At 38.8% G+C, this 13,476-nt stretch overlaps 1 protein-coding gene across 5 annotated transcripts in view; it reads left to right on the forward strand.

The window, feature by feature from the left end:
- Positions 1 to 5,557, forward strand: part of ANO4 (anoctamin 4) — a 433,834-nt gene extending 428,277 nt beyond the window's left edge. For all 5 annotated transcript variants that reach the window (XM_078076469.1, XM_078076470.1, XM_078076471.1 and 2 more), the window contains one exon: positions 4,807 to 5,557. The gene's annotated coding sequence lies outside the window, so the exon portion shown is untranslated. The remainder of the gene's footprint in view (positions 1 to 4,806) is intronic.
- Positions 5,558 to 13,476: the final 7,919 nt, after the last annotated feature.

Here is a 13,476-nt window from a genome sequence, read left to right on the forward strand (position 1 = left end):
TTTAAACCAAAGACTGTAATAAGAGATGAGGAAGGACACTACATCATACTTAAAGGGTCTATCCAACAAGAAGATCTAACAATTGTAAATATCTATGCCCCTAACATGGGAGCAGCCAATTATATAAGCCAATTAATAACAAAAGCAAAGAAACACATTGACAACAATACAATAATAGTGGGGGACTTTAACACTCCCCCTCACCACTGAAATGGACAGATCATCTAAGCAAAAGATCAACAAGGAAATAAAGACTTTAAATGACACACTGGACCAAATGGACTTCACAGATATATTCAGAACATTCCATCCCAAAGCAACAGAATACACATTCTTCTCTAGTGCCCATGGAACAGTCTCCAGAATAGATCACATCCTAGGTCACAAATCAGGTCTCAACTGGTACCAAAAGATTGGGATCATTCCCTGCGTATTTTCAGACTACAATGCTTTGAAACTAGAACTCAATCACAAGAGGAAAGTCGGAAAGAACTCAAACACATGGAGGCTAAAGAGCATCCTACTAAAGAATGAATGGGTCAACCAGGAAATTAAAGAAGAATTAAAAAAATTCATGGAAACACATGAAAATGAAAACACAACTGTTCAAAATCTTTGGGATGCAACAAAGGCAGTCCTAAGAGGAAAGTATATAGCAATACAAGCCTTTCTCAAGAAACAAGAAAGGTCTCAAATACACAACCTAACCCTACACCTAAAGGAGCTGGAGAAAGAACAGCAAATAAAGCCTAAGCCCAGCAGGAGAAGAGAAATAATAAAGATCAGAGCAGAAATCAATGAAATAAAAACCAAAGAACAGTAGATCAATGAAACTAGGAGCTGGTTCTTTGAAAGAATTAACAAGATTGATAAACCCCTGGCCAGACTTATCAAAAAAAAAAAAGAAATGACCCAAATAAACAAAATCATGAATGAAAGAGGAGAGATCACAACCAACACCAAAGAAATAGAAGCAATTATAAGAACATATTATGAGCAACTATATGCCAGCAAATTAGATAATCTGGAAGAAATGGATGCATTCCTAGAGATGTATCAACTACCAAAACTGAACCAGGAAGAAACAGAAAACCTGAACAGACCTATAACCATTAAGGAAATTGAAGCAGTCATCAAAAATCTCCCAGCAAACAAAAGCCCAGGGCCAGATGACTTCCCAGGGGAATTCTACCAAAATTTAAAGAATTAATACCTATTCTTCTGAAACTGTTCCAAAAAATGGAAATGGAAGGGAAACTTCCAAACTCGTTTTATGAGGCCACCATTACCTTGATCCCCAAACCAGACAAAGACCCCATCAAAAAGGAGAATTACAGACCAATATCCTTGATGAACATGGATGCAAAAATTCTCACCAAAATACTAGCCAGTAGGATACAACAGTACATTAAAAGGATTATTCACCCCAACCAAGTGGGATTTATCCCTGGGCTGCAAGGTTGGTTCAACATCTGCAAATCAATCAGTGCGACACAATACATTAATAAAAGAAAGAACAAGAACCATATGATCCTCTCAATAAATGCAGAAAAAGCATTTGACAAAGTACAGCATCCTTTCTTGATCAAAACTCTTCAGAGTATAGGGATAGAGGGGGCATACCTCAATATCATAAAAGCCATCTATGAAAAACCCACAGCAAATATCATTCTCAATGGGGAAAAACTGAGAGCTTTCCCCCTAAGGTCAGGAACACGGCAGGGATGTCCACTATCACCACTGCTATTCAACATAGTATTAGAAGTCCTAGCCACAGCAATCAGAAAACAAAAAGAAATAAAAGGCATCCAAATCTGCAAAGAAGTCAAACTCTCACTGTTTGCAGATGATATGATACTTTATGTGGAAAACCCAAAAGACTCCACCCCAAAACTGCTAGAACTCATACAGGAATTCAGTAAAGTGGCAGGATATAAAATCAATGCACAGAAATCAGTTGAATTCTTATACACCAACAAGACAGAAGAAAGAGAAATTAAGGAGTCGATCCCATTTACAATTGCACCCAAAATCATAAGATACTTAGCAATAAATCTAACCAAAGAGGCAAAGAATCTGTACTCAGAAAACTATAGAATACTCATGAAAGAAATTGAGGAAGACACAAAGAAATGGAAAACGTTCCATACTCATGGATTGGAAGAACAAATATTGTGAAGATGTCAAGGCTACCTAGAGCAATCTACACATTTAATGCAATCCCTATCAAAATACCATCAACTTTTTTCAAAGAAATGGAAAAATAATCCTAAAATTTGTATGGAACCAGAAAAGACCCCGAATAGCCAGAGGAATGTTGAAAAAGAAAAGCAAAGCTGGTGGCATCACAATTCCAGACTTCCAGCTCTATTACAAAGCTGTCATCATCAAGACAGTATGGTACTGGCACAAAAACAGACACATAGATCAATGGAACAGAATAGAGAGCCCAGAAATGGACCCTCAACTCTATGGTCAACTCATCTTTGACAAAGCAGGAAAGAATGTCCAATGGAAAAAAGACAGTCTCTTCAACAAATGGTGTTGGGAAAATTGGACAGCCACATACAGAAGAATGAAACTGGACCATTTCCTTACACCACACACAAAAATAGACTCCAAATGGTTGAAAGACCTAAATGTGAGACAGGAGTCCATCAAAATCGTAAAGGAGAGCACAGGCAGCAACCTCTTTGACCTCAGCCACAGCAACTTCTTCCTAGAAACACCGCCAAAGGCAAGGGAAGCAAGGGCAAAAATGAAGTATTGGGACTTCATCAAGATAAAAAGCTTTTGCACAGCAAAGGAAACAGTCAACAAAACCAAAAGATAACCGACAGAATGGGAGAAGATATTTGCAAATGACATATCAGATAAAGGGCTAGTATCCAAAATCTATAAAGAACTTATCAAACTCAACACCCAAAGAACAAATGATCCATCAAGAAATGGGCAGAAGACATGAACATTTTTCCAAAGAAGACATCCAAATGGCCAACAGACACATGAAAAAGTGCTCAACATTGCTCGGCATCAGGGAAATCCAAATCAAAACCTCAATGAGATACCACCTCACACCAGTCAGAATGGCTAAAATTAACAAGTCAGGAAATGACAGATGTTGGCAGGGATGCAGAGAAAGGGGAACCCTCCTGCACTGTTGGTGGGAATGCAAGCTGGTGCAGCCACTCTGGAAAACAGTATGGAGGTTCCTCAAAAAGTTGAAAATAGAGCTACCCTATGACCCAGCAATTGCACTACTGGGTATTTACCCCAAAGATAAAAATGTAGGGATCTGAAGGGGCACATGCACCCCGATGTTTATAGCAGCAATATCCACAATAGCCAAACTATGGAAAGAGCCAAGATGTCCATCGACAGATGAATGGAATAAGAAGTGGTATATATATACAATGGAATATTATGCAGCCATCAAAAGGAATGAAATCTTGCCATTTGCAACAACATGAATGGAACTGGAGGGTATTATGCTGAGCGAAATAAGTCAATCAGAGAAAGACATGTATCATATGATCTCACTGATATGAGGAATTCTTAATCTCAGGAAAGTGAGTGTTGCTGGAATGGTGGGGGTGGGAGGGATGGAGTGGCTGGGTGATAGACATTGGGGAGGGTATGTGCTATGGTCAGCACTGTGAATTGTGTAAGACTGTTGAATCACAGACCTGTACCTCTGAAACAAATAATACATTATATGTTAAAAAAAAGAAAAGAAAAGAGAAAGATAGCAGGAATGGAAAAATGAAGTGGGGGAAATTGGAGGGGGAGACAAACTATGAGAGACTATGGACTCTGAGAAACAAACTGAGGGTTCTAGAAGGGAGGTGGGTGGGAGGATGGGTTAGCCTGGTAATGGGTATTAAAAAGGGCAGGTTCTGCATGGAGCACTGGGTTTTATATGCAAACAATGAATCATGGAACACTACATCAAAAACTAATGATGTAATGTATGGTGATTAACATAACATAATAAAAAAATGAAAAAAAAAGAAACCTACGGTAAAAAAAAAAAAAGAAACTAATGATGTAATGTATGGTGTTTAATATAACATAATAAAAAAAAAGAATACTGTAGGGGATTTGTATTGTTAAACATTTTGTTACAGTCTGCCAGATACTAGACCTCGCTTTTCCATTCTCTATCTGTAGGATCTGGAATGGAATATTCATGTGGATTTGATTTCCACATTTGCAAAAGTAAAGAAGTTGGACTGAACAAATCTTTAAGAGCCTATCCAGCTTTTAACCTTCTGGGATCCTAGAATTTGTTCCAAACCCCTGACCCTGACACCCATTCAAATCACCTCTTCTCTGGCTCTGGTCAGCCGTCAGAGGAGAAAGACTAACTATCCAAATGGCTTTGTTTGGGGGTAGGAAGCAGACATTAGTGAAGAGCACTGTTCCTAGGAGCTCCAGAGGCTAGAGACCAGGGTGCAGCAGGGGCTGCATTGGCCTGTAGGGCTGTAACCAATTGGGAGTTTCTTCTGGTCTCATCACTATGGGCTGCTTTCTCCCCGGAGGCCATTTCTGATTTTTGCTTGAAAGCATAGTGTTTGTCTGTCTCTATTCTGCCAACGGTTGGCAGGGTGTCACCTTGCTTCAGACTGCCTTTCTGACTCAGTCTTAAAGCAGGTACAATAATGTTTATACCATACCTGATTCAGTTTGGGGTTACAAATTCTTTGAATGCCTTTGATTCATGTGAGTACAAACCAGCCATTGCACACTGCGTTCTTAAGCCACTGTGTGTACATAGGGTTTTAATACCTTCTTTTCTCTTTCTAGGTAATTGTTCATTTCCAAGCCAAGGACCTGAATTCTGTTTACTTCTCCCAGCTGTGCAAAAGCACATTCAAGTGAATGACTAAAACACAACCGCAGTGCATGTCGCAGACATTGGCAGCATCGGGGGGGTCAGCACCCTTAAAGGACTACCTGGGAAATCATGCTGCTGTGAAATCACATTGCAGCACACAATTGCTATCTATCCATAGACCATTCTTGACCAAGCAAGCATGCACGTCATGGGCAGTTACATTCTCAAGTTTTTAAAACCAAGGGGAACTTGTATACTGGGCCTGTTTTTCAGCCTGTTTGCTACCTTTTTTGCATTCTACCCCATGTGAATTTTACAGACACTGGGCTAATAAGGGTATTCAGACACCTGGACACACATTCCTAGAATGTCATCATATGGTCCTAATTCCATGTCACCGAATAATGCAGACAAGACCCTGTTTACAACTTTTTCTTTTTTTTTAATTTCAGATCTTTCTGAGGAGATTATTATATATGACATATCTATAGCTATGTGTATGGCCATAGATGTATTTCTGTGTGTACATATGTATAGTCATGTATTCTTACATATGTACATACAAATACAGAGATATATAAAGTACATAGCAATTCCTTACTTGTAAATAGCCAAAGGGTACTGACATGAATGATAAATTTTCACATTTAAATAGTCATCAACATGAAGCCATGTTTAATGCTTGTATAATGTGATGGAATAAAATTTAAAATAAATTTATGCACATGGAATATTTTCAGTTGGGTCTTCTGAAATTCTGTTGTATTTTTTTCTCATAGAATAAGAGAAATCAGAGTGGGATCTTTAAAGAAAGCTTTATTACTCCTACATACTCCTGAGAAATCACTTCACCCTTCAGAGAGACTATATATATTTTTTCTAAATCCACCTTTTCCATCTTGTTTCTATGCTACCTTTTTAGAGTACCAAGCCACCTAATTAGAAATCTCACAGAAGAACTTGGAAAATGCCATTGACATACTTTGAAGAAGAAATATGAAATATAGCCAATGACACTTATGCTGTTTTGATTATCCAGCTTACTAGTCTGGTCTGCTAATCCTAGGAAGAAGACATACCCTGGGGGAAAAAATTTTTTTTCTAAGCATGCCTGTTGTGGTAACTTTTTCTGGAGATAGCAGAACCTGCCATTGAACAATGTTACCATCTTACCTGTGTCGGTTAGGGAGATGAGAGTGCTCCCATTACCATATCTATCAAACACTATCCTCTTTCAGATGTGTGTTCTCTTAAGCTGATTGATTCCCAAAGACCTTAGATGTTTTCTTAGTCTGTATAGAAACAGGCAGTCAAGAGTGGCTTTGGGCAGGCCAGAACTTCAACCATTTCTTGGTTTTGTCTTTCCATGACCTAATGTTCCTAGGAATGAAATTCTAACCTTAGCAGGGCCTAAACTAAGGAGATGCACTTTATGGAAACTGAAGACAAAAGGACATTGAAGGAATTTTTTTTTTTTCAGTCTTTGGCTAAGAAGTCTGTGAAGTACTTTGCAGTAGCCCCTGGGAGAGGAATTTCTATGAAAAGTCTCGAGATGAAATGCAAAGAGACATTCCAATAAGACAAAACTTGCTCTACTGACTCAGCTTGTAACTTTTGTTTGCTATGCCTCTCCAAGCTCCAAGCATCATGGCCCAATAAATCCTTGGGGCAGGGAGAGTAGCAGGGACAAAGGAAAGAATTGCGAACCCCTCTTTGGGTCTGGGATGGGCCATGAACATTCAGAGCTAGGTAGAGGACTACCACACACACTGGTCGGGATAAAGAAGTAAACATTTAAGTACCACTTTCTACCTGGTCTGAGCATAAGTTGAACTTAAGACAGCTCTATAGCCAGAATTGTTTTCTGCCTCTGGAATTCTGCCTTTGCTATTACAAGTGCTTCTGACAATCACAATTCCTGATACATTTCTGGCATACAATTCCTCTCTTCCTCTTTTCCTCCTATACTCTCTCCCTCCCCTCCTCTTCCCTCCCACCGTCCTGCTTGCCCACTCTTCTTTCCTTCATTTCTTTCTACCACTACAGTGAATGTACTTATTTACCTTCCCTGTTTGGGGTACAAGGAAAATGTGGTGAACATCTTAAGGTGGTTTTAGATTTGTTGAGGGGAGAAAGGCAAAGAAGATTATAGAAGAGAATTTCTGATGTACTTTACAAGAAATCAAGTGTCAGGAGTAACATCACCAAGATGGAGACATAGGTTCCTGACTTTGCTCTTCCTCACAAAATGAAAACTAACAACTATTCATGGATAAGACCACTGAGAGAAACTTAGAATGCAGGGGTAATGCTGAAGCATCCTCTGTACCATGGAGACCGAAAAAAGACCACATTAGAAGAGTAAGAGGAGCAGCTACATGCTGACCACATTGCCCCTCCTCCAGGCTGGTACTGTGCTATGCCAAGAGGTCTTGCCTGAGCCTACAGTTCCTCCAGGGGAGGGAAAGAGAGCCCAGTGTGGACAACCAGCACTCCCAGTGCTGTGGGTCACTTTTTAGGAATCCCATTCCAATTTTACCCCCAGGAATTGCAGGGGAATCTGCAGGACTTGACCACTGGGAATCTGATTGTGATGGAGAAGTGGGGAGGGGCTTGCAACAACCAGCAGTCAGATCTTGGAAAACTGAGTTCCTAGCTGCAATGCCCAAGAAGTAGTCCCAACCAGTGGCTTTATCTGCAGAGCCATGACCAGGGAACTCGGTGGGATGCAGATCTGCCTGATTCAGGTTCTTAAAACACATAGAATGGCTGAATGCATAAAAAAAATCCAATGATATACTGCCTAAAAGACATACATAGACTGAGTGAAGAGACGGAAAAAGATATTTCAAATAAATGGTAACCAACAGAACAAAATCCAAGGGTAGCTATACTTCCGTTAGGCAAAATAAGTGTTAAGCTAAAATAGTAAAAAAGAGGCAAAGAAGGTCACTATGCAATGATAAAGGGGTTAATCCATCTAGAAAATGTAACAATTGTAAATATTTGCACCCAACATTCAGAACACTTACTTAAATATATAAAGCAAAGGTAATGGAGCTAAAAGGAGAAATGAACAGCAATACAGCAATACAGTACTAGTTGGGGACTTCTGTACCCACTCTCAATAATGGAAAGATCATCCAGACAGAAAAATCAATAAGGAAATGGCAGATTTGAATAACACTATAGACCAAATGGACCTAACAGACATATAGAGAACATTCTATCTGACAACACCAGAATACACATTCTTCTCAAATGCACATGGAACATTTTCTAGGATAGACTATATGTTAGCAAATTCAGAAAGCCTGAAATCATACCAAGTATCTTCTCTGCCCATAATGGTATGAAACTAGACCTCAATAAAGGAAACTGGAAAATTCATGAATGCATGGAAGTTAAATAACAATCTCCTGAACAACCAATGGATCAAAGAAGAAATTATCTTGGGACAAATGAAAATTGAAACAAAATACTTATGGGATGCAGCAAAGCAGTTCTAAGAGGGAAGTTCATAACAGCAAATGCCTACATTAATAAACAAGAAATATCTCAAATAACCTAACTCCACACCATAAGGAACTAGAAACAGAAGAAAAACTGAGGCCAAAGATAGCAGAGGAAGGAAATAATAAATATTAGAGCAGAAATAACAAGAAAATTCCAAAAGATTATCTTTTCATAAAACCAACTGTTAGTTTTGTTAAACAAAACTGACAAACCTTTAGCAGGACTAACCAAGGAAAAAGAGAGGACCTAAATCAACAAAATTATAAATGAAAAAGGAGACATTACAACTTAATCCACAGAAATAAGAAGATCCTAAGAGGCAACTAAGAACAACTACATGCCAACAAACTGGAATACCTAGAAGAAATGAAAAAATTCCTAGAAACATGCAACCTACCAAGACTGAATCAGGAAGAAATAAATCTAAACAGACTAATTTCTAGTAAGGTAATCAAATCAGTAATCAAAAATCTCCCAACGAAGAAAAGCTCCAGTCCAGATGGCTTCAATGGTCTATTTTACCAAATATTTAAGAATTAATGTCAATACTTCTCAAATCTCCACAAAAAAAAAAAAAAAGAAAAAGAAAAAAAAAATCAAAGAGGATGGAAGACTTCAAAACTCATTTTGCAAGGTCAGGATTACTCTGATACCAAAACCAGAAAAGGACACTATAAAGAAAGAAAACTACAGGCCAATGTCCCCGATGAGTAAGAAGCAAAAATTCTCAATAAGGTACTAGTAAGCTGAATTCAGCAGCACATTAAGAGGGTCATTTACAGGGGCACCTGGTTGACTCAGTCAGTTAAGCATCTGCATTTGGATCAGGTCATGATCCCAGAGTCCTGGGATCAAGCCCTGCGTTGGGCTCTGTGCTCAGCACAGAATCTGCTTGCCCCTCTTCCTCTGCCCCTCCTCCCTGCTCATGCTCCCTCTCAAATAAAATCTTTAAAAAAAAAAAGAGGGTCATTCACCATGATCAAGTGGGATTTATCCCTGGGTACAATGATGGTTCAACATACACAAATCAATATAGTGATACATCTCATCAATAGAATGAAAGAAAAAAATATGATTATTTCAATAGATGCACAGAAAGTTTTTGACAAAATTCAACATTTGTTCATAATAATAACTCCTAACAAATTACGTATAGAAGGAACATACTTCAACATAATAAAGGTCATATATGGCTACCCCACAGCTAACATCATACTCAATAGTGAAAAGCTGAAAGCTCTTCCTCTAAGAGCAAGAACAAAGATACCAACTCTCATCACTCCTATTCAACATAGTTCTTAAAGTCCTATCCAGAGCAATCAGACAATAAAAGACATCAGATATGCAAAAGAAGTAAAATTGTTTCTATTTACAGATTTTTTATCGAGAAAATATATAAAGTCTGACTACAATTACTAAAAATTAAAGAATTCAGTAAAGTTGTAGGAAACAAAATTAACATAAAAATCCATAGCATTCCTCATGGGTTGGAAGAACAAATATTGTTAAAATGTTCATACTACCCAAAGCAATTTACAGATTTAACGCAATCCCTATGAAAATACCAACAGCATTTTTCGCAGAACTAGAACAAACAATCCTAAAATTTGTATGGAACCACAAAGGCACTGAATAGCCAATGCAATCTTGAAAAAACAAAACAAAACTGGAGGTATCAGCTGGAGAGCCTTGGGAAGATGGTGAAGTAGGAGAACCCTGAGCTCACCTCATCCTGCGTTTACAACTAGATATCACTCACATCCAAGTAAATAAAACGGAGAGTGATCCAAAGACTGGCAGAACAAACTCCACAACTAAATGTATAGAAGAAGCTGCACTGGGGAGGTTAGGAAGGGCAAGAACAGTGGTCAGGAGCTGCCTGCAGGAGGGAGAGAGCTGTAGTCTTGGAAAAGGGAAAGCACCAGAGAGCCCACATGGGGAAAATGAATCCCTATAATGTTGGCTTTGAAAACTAGAAGGGGCTAAATTCCATGAATTTGTATAACCACTGGGACTTGGAGCCTGGCGCTTTAAGTCAACTGACTCAGCAATGGGAAGGTGAGTGATAGCCAGTCTCCTGGCTTAAAGAAACAACAGCCCAAGGAGAGGCAACATAGTTGGGAGGGAAATCTGTTTATACTGATTTTGGAGCATGTTGGTGGACTTCTTGGGGAACAAAGGAGCTGGCAGGTGACATTTTCCTGCACAATGGGAGGGAAATCTGTTTATACTGATTTTGAAGCATGTTGGTGGACTTCTTGGGGAAAAAAGGAGCTGGCAGGTGACATTTTCCTACCCGTGCCCCCCCTCCCCAGCATAAACACAGAACCATGTGTGGGAAGCAGCACTGCACAGACACTTGCTACCCAACCTGCTCACAGTGAGCCCAGCTCATGAGTTCTCCTGAGGATTCCAAGCCTGCTGGCCTTGCCACTGGGCTCAGTGTAAATTTTGTTAATGCCACATGTACCTCACCCAGCCACTGCCTATGTGTGCCATAGACCCATGGCCACCATACTTCAGGAGATCTGGCCTAGGACTGGTGCTCAGCACAAATTTTGCTAAATCCCACACATCCTATGCAGCCACTGCATGCACAGGTGTTGCACACCCCGGCTGCACACTTCTTACCCAGCCATTGCTCACATAGACACGAGGAGCACAGATACCACACCCAGCCACTTCATGAACAGATGCTACAGGCCCCTGGCCACTTCAGCTACTGCATGCTGCACTCCCAGCAGCTACTGGGCTGTAGGGGATAGGGCCAGGACTAGCAACTCAGTGCACTTTGCTAACACCACCACCCAGAAAAAGCCCTTCTGCTGTCATGGCCCCTCAGAGGCAGCATGCCTGGGTCTCACTAACATCACAGAGAGCAAACACAGCCCACAAAAGGCAAAGAGTCAGTGAAGATGTCTGGACTGAAAGGTAAAGTGACTCAGATGCAATAGCAGAATGCAAGCAACAAACATAAGAGACTCCCCTGAAGAGCCAGGTTCTGGTAAACAGGGGACACTACACTGGAGGTCACTACAGGACCTCTTCTTCATGTGTCTTCTACTTTCAAGAGCAGATTTTCCTAATACAGAAATAGATACAGAGTGGTAGACAAAATGAGACACAGAAATATGTCCCAAATGAAAGAAAAGGACAAAAATCACAACAGGAGATATAAGTGAAAGAGGAAATAAGTAATATGTCTGATACAGAATTTAAAGTAATGACCATAAAGATACTCACAGGACTTCAGAAAAGGATGGAGAACATCAGTGAGACCCTTGACAAAAAGATAAAAAATAACATATCTGAAATGAAGAATTCAATAAATGAAGAACTCAAAAAATACAATAGATAGAATAAATAGTAGGCTACAGGAAGCAGAGGAATGTATCAGTGATCTGGAAAATAGAGTAGTGGAAACTTACCAAGCTGAACAGGTGAGAGACAAATACTGCGTAATAAGAATAGACTTAGAGAACTCAGTGACTCCCTCAAGCATAAAAATATTTGCATCATAGGGATTCCAGAAGGAGAAGAGAGGGAAAGGGGAGGAGAAAATGTTTTTGAAAAAATAATAGCTGAAAACTTCCTAAATTTGGGGAGGGAGAGATCCAGATTCAGGAGATACAGAGAGCCCCCAACAAATTCAACCCAAGCAGCTCCACACCAAAACACATATTAAAATGGCAAAAATAATAGTGCTAAAGAAATAATTTTAAAGTTTGCAAGAGGAAAGAAGACAGTCGCATACAAATGAAGCCCCATAAGGCTATCAGCTGATTTTTCAGCAGAAATTTTGCAGGCCAGAAGAAAGTGGCATGATGTATTCAAAGTGCTAAAAGGGGAAAAGCTGCAACCAAGAACACTTTCTCCAGCAAGGCTATCATTCAGGATAGGAGAGATAAAGAGTTTCCCAAACAAAAGTGAAAAGTATTCATGACCACTAAGCCAGCCTTACAAGAAATGTTAAGTGTGACTGTGAGTGGAAAACAAAAACCATAAATAAGACTAAGAAAAATAAAAGGCACAAAAGCAAAAAAAAAAAAAAAAAAAAAAGTAAATCTATAAAAATCAGTCAAGAGAAGCACAAAAGGATGTAAAAGATGATACCAAACATCTGAAACATGGAGGGGAAAGGTGTAAAGAATGAGTTCAAAATTAAGCAACCATCAGCTTAATAAAGACTGCTATATGCAGAAAATGTTCTATATAAACTGAATGGTAACCACAAATCAAAAACCACTAATAGATATAATAGATACAATAAACCTAATCAAAGAGGTAAAAGACCTGTAGTCTATAAAACATTGATGAAAGAAATTGAAGATGACACAAAGAAATGGAAAGATATTCCATGTTTATGGATTGGAAGAACAAATATTCTTAAAATGTCTGTACTACCCAAAGCAATCTACACATTTAATTTAATTCCTATCAAAATACCACCAGCATTTTTCACAGAACTAGAACTAACAATCCTAAAATTCAAATGGAACCACAAAAGATACCGAATAGCCAAAGCAAGCTTGAAAAAGAAAAGCAAAGCTGGTGGTATCACAATTCCAGACTTAAAGTTATATTACAAAGCTGTAGTAATCAAAACAGTATGTGGTACTGGCACAAAAATACATACATAGATCAATAGAACAGAATAGAAAATCCAGAAATAAACCCACAATTCTGTGGTCAATTAATCAACAAAGCAGGAAATAATATGCTATGGGGAAAAAGACAATCTCTTCAACAAATGGTGTTGGGACAAAAAGAATAAAACTGGACCACTTTCTTACACCATACACAAAAATAAACTCAAAATGGATTAAAGTCCTGAATGTGAGACCTTGAACCATAAAAATCCTAGAAGAGAACACGGGCAGTAATTTCTATGACATTGGCAGTAACAACATTTTTCTAGATAGGTCTTCTGAAGCAAGGGAAATAAAAACAAAAATAAACAATTGGTACTACACCAAAACAAAAAGCTTCTGCACAGCAAAGGAAACAATCAACAAACTAAAAGACAACCTACAGAATGGGAGAAGATATTTGCAAATGACATATCCAATAAAGGGTTAGTATCCCAAATAAAAAACTGATACAACTCAATACCCAAAAAACAA

Source organism: Halichoerus grypus, chromosome 6, assembly GCF_964656455.1.
Source record: "Halichoerus grypus chromosome 6, mHalGry1.hap1.1, whole genome shotgun sequence".
NCBI classification, from domain to species: domain Eukaryota; kingdom Metazoa; phylum Chordata; class Mammalia; order Carnivora; family Phocidae; genus Halichoerus; species Halichoerus grypus.